The sequence below is a fragment of the Calliopsis andreniformis genome, chromosome 4 (assembly GCF_051401765.1).
Source record: "Calliopsis andreniformis isolate RMS-2024a chromosome 4, iyCalAndr_principal, whole genome shotgun sequence".
In the NCBI taxonomy this organism is placed as follows: Eukaryota; Metazoa; Arthropoda; class Insecta; order Hymenoptera; family Andrenidae; genus Calliopsis; species Calliopsis andreniformis.
This window is the reverse complement of record NC_135065.1, coordinates 9,659,330-9,672,802: the sequence shown is the minus strand read 5'-3', so window position 1 is coordinate 9,672,802 and position 13,473 is coordinate 9,659,330. Positions and strand designations below refer to the sequence as shown.

Below are 13,473 nucleotides of genomic sequence, written 5' to 3'. Positions count from 1 at the left end.
CCGTTTTATCGTTACCCCGTATGCAGAGCAGTAATTTTCATAATTTTCCTTCGATTTATCGCTACGTTCCACGGTGCACCGCGGCTGACTGAAATTCTGGTGCATCGGTTTCTTAGTATTATTTTGAAAGTTTTCGGATATTGTTAGCTGAACGACATTACAGTTCGTTGGCTCAGGTCAACATTGTGATGATATTAATTACTCAGAATTAATTCTGTTTCAATTCGACGATATGGCGATTCGAGCGTGTTACACGAAGGGAATAAATATTTGATGGCAAACAGGATCAGAAACGTTAATCACACTTTGATATTCCGGACGCGATTAGTCGATCGCTGACATTAAAACAATTAACAATTTTAACTGACTCCAGAGATCGATACGATATCCTGTAACGTACTACGCGAGAGGCAAGTTAATGAGGGTTTCATTGAAATGTTCACAAAGCCTGCAAAAGCTGGAAAATATGTTTACGTGTAATGGATAGGCGAACGAAACGAGCTGCGACTGGAGTAACACAGGGTGGTTCAAAATTACAGATCTATCGAATCGGGGGTATTAAAGAAACGTGGGAAAATTTGAAATAGGGAGATAAAGAAATTATAAGCGATTCAATCGCTATTTTTGTAGTTAGTAAATAATTCTACAAGGCAAAATAAGACGAAAATTAAGAATTATGAAAGTGTATTTGTGGTTTCGTTTCAGTTATTAATTGTAAAAGTGGAATGTGTCTGACACAAGGACTCATTCTACTGCCAGCGTGCCTGAGCTTGGTCAGACCTAGCGGTGTAAGTAGAATGAGTCAGTAGAACAAGTTCAGTCAGACGTTTCATGCGAATTTCATGCTTATTGTTCTGAATCACCCTGTATATCCTCGAAACCCCTGCAACCGTTAATTGACTGCACGTCAAACGTCGTCGTGATCGTGTTGGTGGATTATATCGCAAAAAATCGGATAAAACTCGGGTCAATGTGGAAAGCAATTCCCTCTCGTCGTGCAAGCTCGACAACGAAACGCAACAGAAACTGCAAACAATACGAGTAAACATAGGAAATCAAAACGACTGTTAGCTCGATTGGTTCGACAAACTCTGACGGTCAGAGGCTATTAACGTTACAATTTTTGTAACAAGAATTAACAAAATCATCAATAAAGAATTATAAAATTATGATCAAATATATAAAATCCTATAAAATTTTCCATCTTTCCAATTTCATACACTTAAAATTTTTAATTTTTATACATATATGAAACCCTTTTAAGTAGAATAACATAGTAAAAGAAAATTTGTTAAGAATTGTATGTTCAGACTCACTACTAAATTCTATACGACTGATTTCGTCGAACCGTAGAATCTCACTTGAGAATCTCTCGCAAATGGACGCCTGATGTCCAGTAAATGACCAAATTATTGTAATCACATAACAATATTACATGTTAAAAACATACCAAAACCTTTTATAACAAAAATAATTTCATTTTAATTGTATTTTCAATTCCACTTTTATTCAAACCTAAATAAATGATAATTTGATCACGTAGCAATAAAATTGAATATCCATTAAAATAGAGAATATATAACAATGACCATTATATAAAATATCGTTATTATTGTTTCACAAAAGATAGTCAAGTCAAATTTAATTAAACGAAATCGTCAGCCTTGCAGATCAAATAAAATGACGTTAACCCGCGGACCGAATCGATGCCATCAAATTTTTCGTGACGCACTCGATAGTCTCGATGGCAGAAGCGTCGGCTCCACTCGGCATTGAAATATTTTTCGCTCTTCTCTCTGTACACGGTCCTTCTCGACGTTGAAATATTCTCCCCCCTGCCTCCCGTAATGCTCGAATCGTAACGTTGGCAAACGATGTTAAACGCTAGCGAGTCCTCTGATTCTATGCAATTTTTCCCTGGATACATACGTCCGTCGATTACAATAATGGATTTACGATCGTTGTAATCCGTATGTATGGGCTTTTCAACGCGTACGGGGAATATATCGACGGCGTTTCAATGAAAATGACCGTGGCGTATTCATTTCATTCGCTTTCTCGAATCCGCAACAGATGCGATCGCGAAACGCGACTCTTTGTTTCGGGGATCGCTGTCAGGCCTTGTCCACTCTCATCGTTCGTTCTGCTGTCGAAAATATGGCAGGATTTCTGTTTCGTACTAAAGTGAAAAGTAGATTTATGTTTTATGGTTTTTATTGAAAAATTGCTATTCACGGTAGCTTCAAAATAAATGTTTTTTAAATCCTCTTAAACTATTACCAGTACTCATAATCGAATAAAATAATATGAATTATATTTTTCCTAGAGAGCCTGTATTCCTATAATATAATAATTTAGAATTCTTCAAACTTGAATGAGTACTCGAAAATTTCTAGTGCTTCAGTTCCTTCAAAATCAACTCACATAACATATTCATCCCAACATCAATTCGTCAGAAAATGTACCCACTGTAACCGCAGCTTAAATCGCAGCCATCATTTGAGCCACGCCGAAAATCGAATGAATCGCCAGCAGGAAAACTGAAAGCATATCCGCCAAACGAAATCAATTTTTCCGCAGCCCTGCAACTCTAGCCCCACTCCCCAGTTTCCAGCAGCGCTAGGATTAATTGATAACCCATCCCCAGCACGGTTCGCGACCGCTGGTCTCCGCCAACCCAGGCCTGGTCTAAAATTCGCAGAGACCAGGACAGCGTTTTTCTGACGGCGGTAAAGCCTCGCTGAAACTGTCCGCAGGCGGTTTTGTAAATAACCGCGCGGCACGGTGACGAAGCTGCACCGTGAGCACACCATGGACAGCGTATGGGAATCGAGGATGTTCCGTGAATCCAGTCAATCACGGCAATTTACGTCTGTTGGTCTGCGTGCTCTCCGAGCTCCACCCATTCCTCCCTTCACCCTTGTCCTCCGTGTTTTCTATTATCTCCATCGACCAGCCGAACCGTGCCTTTAGCGCAAATCACGTCTGATTGAGGTTTCAATCGGAATTCGTGAATAGAACTTGATTTACTGGCTGGTGCGTACACAGCCAGCCTGCTTGCCACCCCATTGCGAAACGCAGAGCTATCGAAGACGCCTGCCTGCACCCTGCGGCTCTATTTGCACTCGCGTGCCTCTGCTAATGACTCGAGCACGAAATTATTAACGAAGGATTCAATATGAAACTCTGGCGATATAGGCTCGATGATATCGAGACGAGGAACGCTTTGTGGCGGGCCTGTTCGGTTGATTTGGGAACTGAGGCGCTTCCTGTTGTCCCTGGAGGTACATAGAGGCTGAGTTTAGGTGATCGTGTTGGAGATAGGATTGGGAGCGGTAGATGTGTGTGGATTTATATTGAGAGTCTCTATAGGTTCTATATCTACAGTTGTGGATTGAAAAATAGAGTGGTTGTCTATTGTTAGAGAGTGCCACGTTGTCGATATATTTACTCAAAAGAAAAATAAATAAATTTCCTTTATTACATCTATGATTCATTTCTCAGACCTACTAAAATCCCAAAAAATCCATTTCACCTGATCCTCACTCACCAAAAAATCACATCTACTCTCTCTCTATAATCTCTCTAACCCATAAATCTCCATTCCCCAAAAACTCAGCCCAGTTCAATCCACTTATGCACCCCCAGGACAGTTTCCCCACACCTCTTCGCCGCCAAAGGGTTCCTCGTTAACGTCGAAGATTATCAGTGAACGCGATCGGCTGGTGGGCGTCGAGCGCGAAATTAATAACAGCAGCGTCGGGGAGGCGGCCTTTCATCAACCTGGGCGCTTGTCGCGAATATCGCGAGCCTGGATCCTCGTCTTTCCATCGTTATCGCGGCGGTGCAGCCTGCTCGAGAATGCAACGCTAGCGATAACTTTCCGCGTATGTTAATCGTGCCTCTACCAGCCATTCATCACCGTGAAAGCTTCTCACCAGCAACGCGTGCGCGCCGACACAATCGCGGAAAGCACGGTGATGCACGCTTTGAATACCAGCGGCCAGCGTAAAGGCTGGTCATCATCGCTGCGTCGAACTCGGAGCTGAATGCACCTGTTCCGCGCGCTTCTAATCGCGCTCGATCGCGTTTCGACTGGCTGAACCGGAAACTAAAGGGGAGATTCTGTGGCGTTGTTTGGGCGAGGTATTTCCATGAGTTCGAGGATGTATCTGGAAAGGGTACAGGGTTCAATTGTTACGAGCTCGTGTCGATATCTTTACTGTTTTAGTAGGCAGTTTTTTTTTAAAGTTGCTATGAGGTTTTTTTCTGGAGTTCGTTCCAGCTGATTACTGTGACAGTGAATTATATTTACTGAGGCAAAGGAATTCTGGCTGTCTCATTCTCGACTTGCATAATACGCTATTATTAACGATGACAGTGCGCCGAGTCTTTGATGTTAATTATTCGTTCGAGCGAATTTAATCAACTCCTTAATCAACAATTACGTGGATCAGGGCCGAAATGACCTGGCAGTTCTCACAGTTCATTGTACGATTCAATTTATTTGTATCGAAATCCATCGTGTTAGTTGCTAATTGCTGTTAACATTGTCAGTGCTACCAACACTCAAAGTGTTTCCAACTAAACGAATCACCCTGTAGAGTCCAACTGTTGCCTTCTCAAAAATCGCGAATAATGAAGCCCTCCCACTCTACATAACTTCAAACTAAAGCGAGTGTAACAAAAATACTGTAACAAGGAAATAATGTACATCCACACTTCAACAGCCTACAAAGCTACAAAGCTATAAAACTACAAAACTGCAGTACGCAACTACCCCTGAAACACAGTCCGCCCTCCCCATAATCACCCTAGATTTTTTCAAACGCAGGGGCTAGTACAGAAGAGCCAAATTACCGCGATCCTTCACACGCTCCCAGAGTTCCCCTCTCCATCCATCAGCCTCCTGGATCAACAATAGAAGCGGAACATAGCCGATGAGCCGTGGCGCGCATTAATTAACAATTACGACAGCAAATGACGCTCGAGCGACCGCCAGCGGCCGTCGAGATTCGCGTTTTCGGGATGTCTACACGCGGCAAACAACGGGACCTCGGTTTAATCGTTTTATGGAAATCCCGCGGATTTGCATAACCACTCGAGCGTCTCTTCGTTTGGCGCTGGTCCCGCGGGGGGGCGTCGACGAACGCCAACTTCCGCCGAGTCGATCGGCTCCTACCGATGCTCGGGGAGAACGTTTGTTCCCTCGTTTAGGGAAAAAATAAGCGAAAACGTGCACGCGTACCCGCGAGGATTTTATCGGATTGGTTGATTGCGCGCTGGCGGTTCGTTAGAGGGTTTAATGGCTCGTTTCGCGGAAGGGCTTCGACGGGCGAGGCGGAATCGAAGATGAGGCCGTCGAATAGAGTCTCGTTCCGCTCCTGAACCACTGTGATTCCAGGGAACTGACAGTGGATTCCTTCCTTCATTGGATTTTATTTTAACGCTGGGGAGGAAGATTTATAGACTGTCTTCTTGAGTTCGATTCCCTGTTTCGTGATTTCTTTTTGTTTCTTTTGTGGTATTTATTGCGTTATAAATGTTTCAAACGAAAGTCTTTACCAAGTAACTTTTGTTTTAAACTGTTTTCCATGTAACAAATAGTTTAGAAGAAAATTCAGGTGACATAGTTAGGTGACTCACCTTGTATTTGTGATACCAATTGTAAATATTTCAAATATTAATTTCAAATATTGATTTCTTATAATAACAGCCCTCGAAAGCTATATCCTAAACTAAAATTCTCACTAAGGTACACACAGAATACAAGACAACTTGGTATGTATTCTTCACGAGACACTGTGAAATTGTGAACGCTCCTCTCAAGTTGTATCATAATTCATGCAAGCCTAGCAACCCCCGAGCACGCCCCCGAATGATCACACACGCGTCTCGAGGCCAGAGCACTCGAAATTATGAATGGAGAGTTCGCGAATCTGCCAGGGGCATTCAGGAGATCGACACGGCGGAACACGCCCACACGTGTACACGCACGTTTCGGTCGAGTGGGGCTAATAATTGCCTTAGCCTGGTGAAAATTCATTAGCCGAGAGTTCGTTAACGACGACAGTCCCGCCTGAAACTAATGGATTTCGGATTAGCGGCGAGGGGCCAAGAGAGCGATCGCGCGGATCGCGTGGCCGAGAGCCAGCAAGAAACTATGCGGGGGCGGCGGAACTTTATTAAACTGAAACAATGCGGCTCGGGGAACAATACGCCACGAGGCGGGAAAGGGTGTTGCGACACAACCAGGAAGAGATCGCTTTGACTCGGAGCGAGAAGAAAGCCTCTGTGGTGAAATAAAGTTTCATTGAATCGCCATTGGAAACGTAACGCGCTATGGAATGTGTATTTTTATGTATATTAAATTCTTTATTTTTCTGGGTAGGTAGATTTTTAGCTTGTTAGACGATATATTTGGAGATCGATTTTATTTGTGGCACTAGATATTAGGTAAGTAAATGTATCAGTTGATCATGCCTGGTATCTAAACACTAATGTCAATTTTATTCAATGACTTAAATTCTGATGTGTTAGGTATGCCTAATTAAAAATAAAAACTAGTGTCATAAAATAGTATGCTCAGTTTCTGGGACCTCATTATTGAAATACAGGAATATATATTTTATATTATACCTTTATACTACACCAAAGCCCACACAAATCAGGTACTACTTCTTCCCATTACCATCCACTCACAACTAACTCAATCCCACCGCAGGATCTCCAAAATCGACAATCAACCTCTATCTCCTCCGCTTCCCCCACGCTGCCACCCCCATTATTGAACCCAGAACAATTCGAAACAGGGCTCCTCGGCGCAAATTCTCATCCCCATCCCCTCGCCCATACTCCCTGTATCATACCCTCCCTTTCACTATCCCAATAATTCCAGACGACATCGATATTCAAGCACAAGCGTATCGACTCCCACCTCGCGGCGCCCTTCTAATCAAAGAACGAGCCTGAAAATCGTGAGCGATACGCAGCCGAGAAACTCGATACTGCTCGGCCGCGACTGTAACATGACGAACAAAACAGGAAGAGGATGGTCTGGGCGACAACGAAGAAGAGGAGCAGGAGAAAAGCACGAAGGGAAGCTGAATGGAAAATCGAGGAGGGGGATCGAAGCCGCGGGGGTGGAATATTGAGACAGGTATCGCGGGACACGTGTGCGACAGCAGAGCGCCCCACGGTTATCGTGGTCTGCGGTTATCGGATATGCACCCACGCTCCGCGATTTCACGGACGGATCGCGCCTAATTCCGAAATGCGGATTTTACGGGGCTGCTCGATGGCTCCGCGGGAAATCGACGTCCCCCGCGAAACGGTCTATTAATCAATCGGCGTTGGAGCGTCCAGCCTGGGACGGTTCGTATCAACGAGGCTCGATATCGTTTTGGGATTTCCACGGGATTCGTTGGTTCGGGACGAGAGACTGCTGGGAATTAATTTGGGTAATTTGATAGCAGGGCTGTGTGGATCTGCAGGTCGCTGTGCAGAGTGCTTTTTCGCTAGTGGATTCAAAAGCGATGACACCGCCTAAACATTATAACAGAGACTCTGTCCCTGTATTCCATAAACTATTGAAAGTAACAAAATGATCTACTGAAGTAGAAACTAAAGAAAGTAAAGAAAATGATTCTACACAAAAGGTCGTTCTTCTATGATATTTCTTCTTTGAAATCGTTCAAATTATGCTCATGGACTATCTTCGTGTCCCTTGAAGCAGAAGAGACATTTAAGTGGTCTGCTTTCGCGTGGACACTCTCTATATCTATAAACACAAACAATTTTCATAAATAAATTTCGCTTGAAAAATCGGAAGATGGATCTTCCTTCAGCAACAGCAGACATTTCGCTAACAGAGTGATCGAACCACCAGGAGATTATCTAGAGTACACAGATACGGTAGATAAGATCGTGTGCAGCGGTGGGTGTTTGCCAGGTAAATTTTCGTGCAGTTGCATCAGCAGCGAACCTTGCCAGCTCGCCACGCCAGGATCTAGGGACAGAGTACGCCTGGTCCACGCAGTTCGCTCGTATAATCCGTTAATTTTCCAGGACACGCGTGTCCCGGAGGCACGGCAGCCAGTTCGCGCAGTTTGCATTCCGTGACACGAGCCACCCCGAAAATAACCGCGAGGTTGTTGCACCGCCCCATAATACGCGCAGGGAGAGAAAAGGAGGAGAGGCTACGACAGAGACTACGTAGACGAGCACCAAAAAACGTGCTAGACGCCGCCACTCGAATCTCCTCCTCGTTTCCACGCCGCGGGACTTTTGGAATTTCGGGGAATATCAGGTTGCTTGGCGCCGAGAAACGATACAGACGCAGCATTTTCAGAGGGTTGAGACTGTGGCGAGGATTTTTCCCCAGTGCATTCTCTGAAATTCGAGCAGCCTAGTAATGAATTTTTGTAATTGGAATTATCGGTTTTGGGGTATTGCGTTTGGATGCAGATATAGACTGGGTCATGGGAGGTCCAGACAACGCGGAAAAATGGTCATACAGATCTTGCAAGAGTCTTCTACATAGATTTATGTAGAGTAGACTGTTGTAGGATCTGTTATAGACTAATAAAATTAAAATTAACAAAAGTAGCTTCACCTCAGTCGACTTTTATTGATTCTATGAAACTCAGGCCTATTAGACTACTTCTCGAAATTCTTCAGAAGATTTCAATAACTTCAGCCTAACATCTTTCCCGTGAAGGCTTCAAAAAATTGCGATTTAAGGGATCTAAAATTTCTTCGAAAACTTGAAAATTTAATTTCCAATAAGGAAATTAAGGAAGGATAACATTAAAAATAATTCCCTGCTCTCCAGAAAATCGCGCGCAACGTATCTCTATGGTTTTAAACCTGCGTAGAATAATCACAGGGAAATATGAAGAACCGTAGCCGGAGCTTAAAGGGCTTTTGAAATAGCTTAAACGCCGAAAGAGGATTATTCCAAGATGGTGGCCTCGGACAACGAACTAAATTTAGTAAGCGAGGCCGAAACAGGCAGCCAAAATACGATGAAACACCGTGAAACGCTCCGTCGGCGACGAGAATTCTCTCGAGTTCGAGAGACAATCAGACTACATAGTTGCTGCGTGGGCGCGATACAAGGGTGAATTTCCACGAAAATCAAAGGGGAGAGGGAATATCAGAATATATTTTTACACAGTCGCGCTGAATCGCGCGGAATGATGGGGCTTGCTGGAATAAATCAGTGATATATGTATACCTACTTGATGCTTCAAATCTGGGATTCAAATTATTTATACAGAGTGTTTTATGATGAAATTATAGAAAAAGAAAAATTCACACCGTCAGTAACAGTAAATAAGGAGACTAAGCAAATTTCTTCCCCCTTTACATAGCTCACGAGGTTCTTGAGTTCATTCAAAATTTCGAAGAGAAGAATTCAATCCTAAGACTCAAGCACAACTCATAAAGCTTCAATAATATTAAATAGTATGTAGCTTTCAAAAAAATTCCAAAAAAATTTCTCACTATTCCAAAGGTTCTTCTCAAAACCTCTCCATTTTTACATTCTTGGAAACCCTCGAAAAATCATTCAAAGCAACAGCAATTCGTTCCTGCATCGATTAAAAACCGCATACAGCATCCCTAAGCTAATTATCTGCGTTGCAAGTATTACAGTATATTAATGGACCACGGTTGGTTTCTCCCAGCCCAATCAACGGTTTAATCATACGCTACACTGACGGACGGGTCAACAAATTCCCTCGATATGTTAACAGGTTGAATTTTATGCAACAACGACGCGCCATGGGAACGACCGACCGATCTCGCGATTCCCTCTCGGTCCTTCTCCCGCTTCGAGGCGACTGTTCGCTGCATTTCGCTTGCAGCGATGCAATTACAGGGCTTTAATGTTCACGAAATACCACGGACCGTTTCCACCTGGGAATTTCATGGTTCGACGGTGATATCAGCGAGCAGAGGGGATCCGCGGAGAGGTTGGATTAATGTTCGACGAACTAAGTGATCGAATCGATGACTCGAGTACGATTCTTCTTCTTGCAAACGGTTCTGTCGAGAGGAGCGCAAAATGTCTTCTTTGATTGGTCTATTTTAGTTTGGTTTTTTTTAAGAGATATGAAATGCATAATTAACAAATTACTATTATTATTATTATTAATGGGCCATGTAACCTTTTAGTAGATATACAAAGGAAGAACAGAAGATGTGTATGAACACAAAGGAAAATATAAAGTAATACAGACAAGAAAAAATTGAGTGATTTCAGGTTTGCAAAATTGAGTAATTTAATGCACCCATGTCTATATTCTTTTATGCCCGTGGATTTAATTTATTTTAATTTATTTTCGAGAAATTACCTCCAATTCTGTAAGCTTTTATTTTAGAGTCTATTCAATTAGTTTATTAAATTTCTGCACGCTAGTCATGGCTATCGCGTTGATCTACAGAATAACGTTGTATCGGCGACTCTTCAAACGCTAGCCACGTTAATTTTAATGAGACGCGGAACGCTCGCCGAGCGCCAAATTTGATTTGCAATGCCCGCCGCGTTAACTTTAACCATCGCTGTTATTTATAGTTGGAAATCAACGTACGAATAAATTAGATTACTTCGTCCTTGGAGAAATACATTTTGTCCCCCGTCCAATCGACGATAAATTACATTCAACCTATCCATGGAGCTTCGTCGTGAATAATCGTCCAAAATGTCGATAACGTTATATTCAATTTCGTCAATTGAAGGATTCATGGTTTAGATCGATGCGCAAATAAATTGAGATCGAGGTATGCGTCATGGGAATCGTGCATGTAACACTTGCAGCGAATTTTCAAAATTCAGTATAAATATCGATGGCTTTGTGTCGGTTTAAGCTCGTCGATTATTTGCAATTAAAATAAACCAAATCAGCATATTTCACGATGAGATACATTTGACGGTTCTTCCGTGAATGAGTAATGAATATTCAATCAGCTGCCGTGTTTCTGTCGTGAATAATAGTTGAAAAAGATGGTCGATGACATTATTTCGTTGCAATATTCGAGCTGCGTATCGTCCAAAATTAATATAGATATTGTTATGTCTGGTAGATACAAACTTATTGAAATTAATTGAAAAGCTTGAGCTCGCCGATAGCCTCGGTTATACAGCGTGGTTGGTAGTAACTCGCTTCAGTAAATGAAACGTTAAAAGTGAGATAAATATGGACACTGTTTACTGGAATGATATTAATGAAAATATCAAATACTGCAGGTACTTTCGAACAAAAATATTCTAGATATCCCCTCAAATCTACACAAAAAAGCCATTAAAAAAAAAAAGTGTACACCGTAGAAAAAAAAATATTGAAAAAATCAATACATACACCTATAATCATAAATCAATAGAAACAAGTTAATGAAAGAAACTTCTCAAAAATAGAAACTAAATCCAAAACAAAATCCAACCCAGCTCACCCACAGTAAATACAAACCTATATCGCTCTACAGTTTACATCAAACACGAGAATGATTCATAGCCATAAATCGTTCCCAAAAGTTCACCTTTGTTCTCCAGGAATGAATCACGAGAGGTTGTTTCATCGAGTCCCTTCGACGAGCAATCGTTCAAAATGATAACAACGTTATTGCCTTCTGGGGGAGTCGAATCCACGAGACTGAGATCTGGATGGAGACGGGGCCAAACGAGGGAGATCGATTTTCAAAGGACGACGAAGGGCGGGGGCGGTATCGTAAGACAGGAGTGTCCATCGATGCTCTCCGCGATGCAAACAGTGGAATCCATTAAGGGCTGAGGCTGGAGCCCTTATAATGTTTGGAGATAGTCCGAGGAGAATGCTTTCAAACGGTGAACAGATAAAAGGACAAAACACGAGCCCGGGGAATCGTCCTTCTTTCCCTCCCTCGTTTTTTCCCCTCCCTCCTTCTTCAACAGCCTCGGGAAGGAGCTCCCAGCTGGAGAGTTCGCGAGCATAATGGACCGAGTCCAGTTAAACTCGGTTCCGTGTAATTTTGGTCTGGTGGCGAAAACTGAAGGCACTGGGAGCGTCTGGCGAAGTCTGAGAACATAATTCGTCGGGAAAGTACCATTTTCCTGGCTCATCTGCGTCGCGGTTTCGTGTCGAGTCAATTTACAAATTGGATCCTGGAGTGTTCCTTTTTCATCCGAGAAACCATATTATAATAAATACATACGTAATTTCTGGATTAAAAGAAAATAAGAAAATTTGATAATATAATTATTTCCAGCTTTAAGAATTCAGAATTCAGAATTCAGAATTCAATTCACTTGATATCGTACTGATTCTCAAGCTTTCGTTGTCCCTGAAGATATCGCAAAATGATGAATAAAATAACCCAGAAATTCAGTGATATGGATGAAAAAGAAATGCTTCCTGGTTTAAACCGGGGTAAAAGACTGTTTCTTCGACTAATGTAAACACGTTAAGACAGAAAAATGACGGTAAAAACCGTCCGACTGAGTGGACGAGTTTTCCAAGCTCCTCTACACGGTAACTGTGCTCTTTTCACGTGAAACGCCAGTGGAAAAGTGGCTGGCGGAACGCGAACGAGAAGTGCACTCAGCGGAAGTGCGGAAGAATGCGAGTGGCATGACTACATGCTACCTGGATTTGAGCATCGTGCTGGAGCGTACACGCGAAATTTTCGCGACAGTATTATTCCCGTTCCATAAAGCACAATGTACCCCCTTTTCGCGAGGCAAACTTGCAATTAGGCTCACGCACCTGAATATTCTTCCGCTATGCAATTCATTTCCCTACGAGTGATTAAAAAGAACAATTTCTTACACTTGCTACTTACATACAAAAATATACGTAAGTATATGAGGCGTTGAGGGTAGCAAGGGTGAATTCAACAGATCAGAATTTCGAGAAGGAACACTTTTTATTTAGGTTCTATGAAAGTGAATAAAATAAAAACTATAGTAGAGCATTCGAAGTGGATTTCCCTCTATCTCTGTTATTCAAAATTTTGGGTATTTGGAGTATTAAGAATGAAACTATATAAGAGCTGCTGTATTTCTGAAATTCTTGAGGTTACCCTTACACTACCCTCAACGCCTCATATCCTATTTGCAATAGACATCATTTTTAGTTCACAGCAGAGTTGAAATCATTTCTGATAGGCAATTAATATTGTCCTAACCGATAAAATTAAATTAGCAACGAATTAAATTAGTAACCAGCTACTAATTACCACATAGCTAATAAGATTGAACGTAATTTTATCGATGATCGAATATCGTCGAACTTGAATACAAAAGTGCAGCGATACAAATTGATCAATAGGGGCGTCAAATTTCTCGTTTATAATTACATAATTAATAACATACAAAAGAGGTATCAATTTCGGCCTCCGATTTCAAGGAACAAGCCGGATGAAGGTAATTTGAGAATTGATATCTTCAGCACTCCCCAGAAGCCCACGTAGGAATAATTTCTGTCGACGCTCCGT

At 42.2% G+C, this 13,473-nt stretch overlaps 1 protein-coding gene across 6 annotated transcripts in view; it reads right to left on the bottom strand.

Annotated features, from left to right (window-relative positions):
- C3g (C3G guanyl-nucleotide exchange factor) overlaps positions 1-13,473 on the bottom strand; it is a 65,957-nt gene that overhangs the window by 8,753 nt on the left and 43,731 nt on the right. The window lies entirely within an intron of this gene.